General features: G+C 35.6%; 1 pseudogene; it reads right to left on the reverse strand.

Moving 5' to 3' along the window:
• Positions 1-5,948: 5,948 nt before the first annotated feature.
• LOC127134183 (uncharacterized) lies at positions 5,949-6,047 on the reverse strand (annotated as a pseudogene).
• Positions 6,048-6,561: the final 514 nt, after the last annotated feature.

Genomic DNA, 6,561 nt, shown 5'->3' on the forward strand with positions numbered 1-6,561 from the left:
AAAGGGTCTAAGGCCTAAGTCTAAAGTCCAAAGTACACAGTATGGGCATTATCACTCCAGATCAAGCTTAGGTTTTAAAGATTAAGTCAACTCATTTGATCATATTTTGATTCATTGAGATGGTATCAAGCAGATCTAACACAATATAAGAAATAACAGATGAATAAGTCAAGATGAATAATGTATGAAGTAAGATGATGAATGAGACATAAAAGTAAATTGCATAAATTAAAGGCATAAAATTAAATGACTTGGATTTAAATGACAATAAAGTAAAGTCAATGATTAATGGTGAGAGTTAGTAGTTAATTGATTGTGTCGGGATAATTTAGCGCTATATTAAGCAATTGTAAGTAGGCTTATGTAGAAGTCATACCTATCTGAGGTTGATCAATAACAATTTATGTGTCAGACATGTTAGAATTAATGCAAATTAACCTCCCAAAACAATGGTCAAAGTAAAAGAAGAAAGTAGATGAATGAACTCAAAGTGAGACATGATTCAAGTGTTTGACTTAGGATCTACTATCACACCAGTCAAGGGACCCAAACATATGGCTCAATGAGGGATAACCTATCATTGATCTAAAGTGTCAAAAATGATTCAATGATAATTTATCAACATGTTTAAAACAAAGAAGATTGAATCAACCTGAAGCCCATCTATGGATGACTTGAAATGTAGAATCAATGATCAACCAAGTCAACAACTCAAGTCAAAAGCATCAAGTGTATCAAAAGTCAAACAATAATATGAACAAGAATTATTTAAAAGGGAAATTAAAGAGAAAATCCCAAACTATGATCAAAATGATTCAAAAATGGTTGCAAAAATTACACAAACTCCCAAGTATTATGCGTGAATAAATCTCAAAGGTTGGACGCAAAAATGTTTTAAAATGGTTACACAATAAATTAGAAAAGGAAATAAAAAAGAAAATGAAATAAAAATAACAATAAATGCAAAAATGATTTAAAAAGTTCATAGAAAAATGCATGTGATGTAAAATATTTTTAAAGACTTTGTGTAAAAAAAATTGGATCAAAATGAATTAAAATGAGTGAGAAATTAAATTGAAAATAAAAGGAATAAAAGAAAAAGAAAATAAAATAGAATAAGGCGCCAACGGCTAGGGAATTAAAAAAAAAGCGTTGGCGCAAAATGATTGGATGGCATTTGAATCTTAGCACCAAAACGCAAGTTGATTTACATCATCTTCAACCTCCAACTTGATTTCTGCAATCCATGAACTCGTGTTTTTAGCAACACCCAAGCCTGACATTAGCTTCGTAACACTTAATCGTTCCTATCAACCTGCATCAGAGCCATTATTTGGCTCTAAGCAGGAAGAATTCGCTCAATAACATGAAGAATCCTAGTTCTTCAAAGTAAAATTAAATGATGGATACACAAGATAAATTCTAGGTAAGTGAGGGATTTTGATCAGTGGAGTGAGGTGAAGAGTGTGGTAACTTGTTTGCTCAAGAATTTTACTCATAACTACCTTTCTAGTTGGAGCTTCAAAGGTCAACAATGATGGATTTGGAGATCTGATTCAAAGGAGCTTCAATCCAAGACGATGCTTCAGCTAGCTTTAGAAGGTGCCGATGAAGGATTCTGGGTGAATATTCAAAGTAAAAAAAGCTTGAATCGAAGAAATGGTTAACTGTTTTTTCGAGGTATCGAGTTCAAATGGCTGTAGAGTTTCTTTAGATATCAAAGATTGCCAATGAAGGAAAAAGATTCCTCTATTTATAGGGAAAATGTGATGAGCTCACACATGTTAAATAGATCTAAAATCGTGTGAATGGAGTTGGAAAATCGTGATTTGCAATCCGTGTGAAAACAAGGGTGAAAAGTGTAACTAGGGAATGAAAATTAGTCGTTTTACACTCCATCATATGCGTTTTGTCAAGAAAAAAAAGTTTGAACATGTGTGGTGGTCCTAGATTGAAGTATGAGTGATTACAAGTTTCAGGTCATGTGTGAAATGTAGAGTCCATGACACCATGTTTGAGCTTATGCCAATTGAAATCCCCTCGTGCGTTTCTTGATTTTATTTGTGCCAAATGTTCATCTTATGGCAATCAATTGAATTCAAAAAGAGACAACTCAAAAGGAGGCTTGAGGTAAAAATGGAAAGTGTTGAAAGTTGAGGTCATGACATGTTTTCTAGGTCAGGCATTTGGTCAAGCAGCATTGACACCTTTTGGGCATTTGGAGGTCCCAAGTTCATGACACCAAAACTGTTGATTCCCTCGTGCATTTTGTGCCAAACTTGGGCTAAATAATATTTTACATAAACTTAACAAGATTCAAAAGGAATGGGATCAAAAGGGTACTTAAGCTGAAAATGGCTTGGCTGCCAAGTGGGGGCAATGACAAGGCTTTGACATAGTTTGGCAACTTAGACCTTTCCAAAGTTTAGGTCCTTACAAGTTGAATTGATTCTTGTGCCTTGAATAAAATTTGTAGAGGAACTATTTAGGAATATTTGGCTCAAAGAAGCTTGTCAATTGGTTGAAAATTAAAGAAGTTACGGGTTTGGACCAAAAGTGAGCCATACTTGCAAATTAAGTAAACCAAAACTTGTGCCGACTTGATGTTTCCTTGCACACCAAGCCAAAATGATGATGGAATGAGCATCCATTGAAAAAAACTTGATTAAAGCTTGAATGATCTTGAGGATAACTAGAAGAATGAGTGAAATGGCATGGAAATAAACACATGAACCACACTTGAATCAATGAACCAAAACATGCATCCTCCTTGACAAGAAATGACTATTGTTGAGTCTTGAGTTGAGGCATGATAACCTACATGAACAAGGGAACAAACAAGTACCCTCTCTTGTGATTCTTTGGTTAGTTAACAAATAAACAAAAGTGAAAAACCCTAATGTTGAGATTAAAATCAAAGGTGGAAAGTGTGACTTGGGCATGAAACTTGGTCGTTTTACACTTCATCATACATGTTTTGTCAAGACAAACAAGTTCTCACATGTGTGGTGTTCCTAGGTTGAAGCATGAGTGATTACGAGTTTCAGGTCATGCGTGAAATGCAGAGTCCATGGCACCATGTTTGAGCTTAGGCCAAATGAAATTCCCTCGTGTGTTTCCTGATTTTATTTGTGCCAAATGTTCATCTTATGGCAATGAATAGAATGCAAAAAGATCCAACTAAAAAGGAGGCTTGCGGTGAAAATGGCAAGTGTTGAAAGTTGAGGTACATTATACAAAGGGAAGGTACATTATACAAAGGGAAGGTGTTAGCACCCTTTGTATCCATGGTTATCCATGGGATCTTAATTGCTTAACTCACTTATGTTTTCCTTGTTTGAGAAAGTGTTTGAGAAATGTGGTGTGTTTATAAAATATTTTGAAAGGAGAGTTTAACTTTGTAATGATTCTTGTACGAATGTATACAAAGTGTTTATCTCGTTTGATTTTGAAAGATGTTTAGAAAAATATAACTCGGCGATGATTCTGGTGCGAACGTATACCAAGTGGTGATTTTCTAAAAGATGTTTGATAACATGAAACTATATCACATTTTTGGACTTGATTTAATTAAATTATATCGTTATTTGATTCAATTTATTTTATATTATTCGATATTACTTGGTATTTTCTTTTTATTTATTTCAGGTATCGTTATTTAAAGCATGTGTGAAAAAGAAAGAAAAGGGGTGCAAAAAGAGGATTTTCTAGGAAAAGCAGCGAGCTGAAGCACCAAAGCCCAGCCCACGTTTGGAACAAGGAAAATGGCTGTGACGACCGCCACACTCACGTGCCGAGCGTCACGCCCCTTTACCTAGTGTTACGGCCGTAACACATGGTGTGACGGACGTCACACACCCCACTCCTATATTTTGGCATTAACGTGCGTAACAGAAGGACGTTCTCCCCTATTTTTCCTCTTGACTCGTTGACACTTTGGAACCCTACTGAAGATACTTTTGAGAAAACAGTTATTTTATGGATGAATATAAATAGACCTCAAAGGATCCAATTGAAGATGTCCTCTCCGTGCAATATTTTTTTCTGCTTTCTAATTTTCCAGCATTCTAATTTCCAAGCATTTTATTTTCCTTTCTTTTCTAGTTTAATTTCAAAAGCATTCAATTTATTTTCTCACGATAGTTTCTACACCGGAGACTATAGTGTAATTTTTACTGGATCTAACCTTACGTTAGATCATAGTATTTTATTTCCTTGTTTTATTTTCCTATCTGATTGAGAATTGTGAAGAACAAATCCAACCGGCTTGTGGTGGACTGTTCGAGCATCGAAGCTGGGAGATAAAGCCAAAAAATTCTAGTATTTTTACAGGTTCATTAATTAATTGATTTATTGTTTTAATTTACATATGCTATGTGCTGCTGTTTATATATATTGTTTGTTTGATATGGCCGTATTTATGCATGATTATTGTTTAGGCATGTTTAACATGTTCGGCTAATTAATTTAGATATCGGTATGTAAAGTAAGCGGAATAAAGGAATCAAAACTGAGTTGGTTTAAATTTATTTCAAAATATAGTCACTCTTTTTTTGGTCTCAATTTACAAAGTTAATACCAAGGTTTTTGTACGAAAGTAAAAGACATAAAGAAGTTAAAATCAATAGAACGACGGTTTGAGCTTTTAACTGGACAATGTAAATTGAACATTGACTTTAAATCAGGGCGAAAGCAATTTTTAAGGTTAATTGAATTCTAATCATTTTCAAAAATTATTTTTAAAAGTTAAATGTGAGGACGAGAGTTAAGCAATTAAGTTTAATCATATAGTTTAAGTCAACAGAGCGAGAGTTTGAGACGAGGGCGTTTAAACGGTTAGTATTTTCTTAAAAAGAGTTTCTTTAGATTCTAATATTTTCAAAAAGTGATTTTAGATTTGACGAAATAGTGAGAGTGTACGTTAAAATATAAAGTCATAGTCTAATTCAACAGAGCGAGAGTTTGAGGAAAAGACTTTTAATTAATAGTGTCTACTGAAAAGACTTATTTTAAAATTAAGAAAAAGACCAACGAAGATTTGATTCCCTAATTACGACGAACTGCATACCGATATCCTTGTTATTTGATATTTAATCTAGATCTAAATTTAGTTTTACTTTTCCCCCTAATCACTAAAGTATCATCCGCCTTAGCTTTACGCAGTAGCCCTGGAAAAACGGTATATCGATTCATTAAGTCCCTGTGGGATCGATATCTTTTAAAACTACGCGATTAGACTGTGCACTTGCAGTTAATACCCCAAAAGACCTATAAACCCGATCAAGTTTTTGGCGCCGTTGCCGGGGACTTTTATTTAGTCGATATCGTAACTCTCCTGTTACGCTGTAGAGACTAAGGCAATTTTTATTTTTTTTCCCTTCTTTTTCGTTGATTTGTATGCCACACACTCGCTCACAAGGCGAGTCGTACTACTTACGAATCAACGACGTTGAACGATATCTCCGATTATTACGACGAATTCGGGAGTATCGTGTTAGAAACAATCTTCCTCCAATCAAAATTCCTGATCTCAAAAATCTCCTTCCTTTAAAGATACAAGCGATGGCTGAACCAGCTCGTGCTCTTCGAGATTACGCTGCTCCATCGTAAGATGAGCCGCATTCGAGTATTGCTCCACCCGCAATCGAAGCAAACAACTTCGAACTTAAACCTTCGCTGTTGCAGGCAGTGCAACAGAATCAATTTTCTGGAAATCCTACTGAGGATCCAAACCTTCATTTATCCGTATTTGTCCAATACGCTGATACTGTTAAAGCTAATGGTGTCACTTCAGAGGCAATTCGACTTCGTCTCTTTCCTTTCTTGTTAAGAGATAAAGCTAGAAGATGGCTTCAATCTCTTCCTTCCAACTCAGTCACCACATGGAATGAGTTGAAGAAAGTCTTTCTTGCCCGATATTTTCCTCCAAGCAAAACAGCTATGTTGATAGCCCAGATAAATGGATTTAAGCAAAAAGACAACGAGTCTCTTTTCGAAGCATGGGAAAGATATTAGGACACGATGAGACTCTGCCCACACCATGGTTTAGAGGACTGGTTAGTAATTCAAACTTTCTACAATGGTCTCCTATACAACACAAGGTTAACAATAGACGCCGCCGCCGGTGGTGTGCTTATGGATAAACCTTACGCTGACGCTTATCAACTTATCGAGAGCATGGCCCAAAATCATTATCAGTGGGGAAGTGGTCGAACAATGGTAGAAAAACCTCAAACGAAAAGTGGCATGTACGAGATAAGTAGCCTTGATCATGTTAATGCAAAAGTGGATGCTCTTGCCCAAAAAATTGAAAGTTTAAATGTATCACCTCCAGCCACCGTGGTTGCCGTAACTCAAAATTGCGAAGTCTGTGGAATTCAAGGTCACACTCCTACAGATTGTCAACTCCTAACAGGAATTCAAACAGAGCAGGTGAACTATGCTCAAGGAAATCCTTTCTCGCATACCTATAACTCAAACTGGAAGAACCATCCTAATTTTTCATATAAAAGTAACAACGCTTTATATGCACCAGGTCAAGCTCCCGGTCAAGCTCCAACT

Source organism: Lathyrus oleraceus, chromosome 3 (assembly GCF_024323335.1).
Source record: "Lathyrus oleraceus cultivar Zhongwan6 chromosome 3, CAAS_Psat_ZW6_1.0, whole genome shotgun sequence".
In the NCBI taxonomy this organism is placed as follows: Eukaryota; Viridiplantae; Streptophyta; class Magnoliopsida; order Fabales; family Fabaceae; genus Lathyrus; species Lathyrus oleraceus.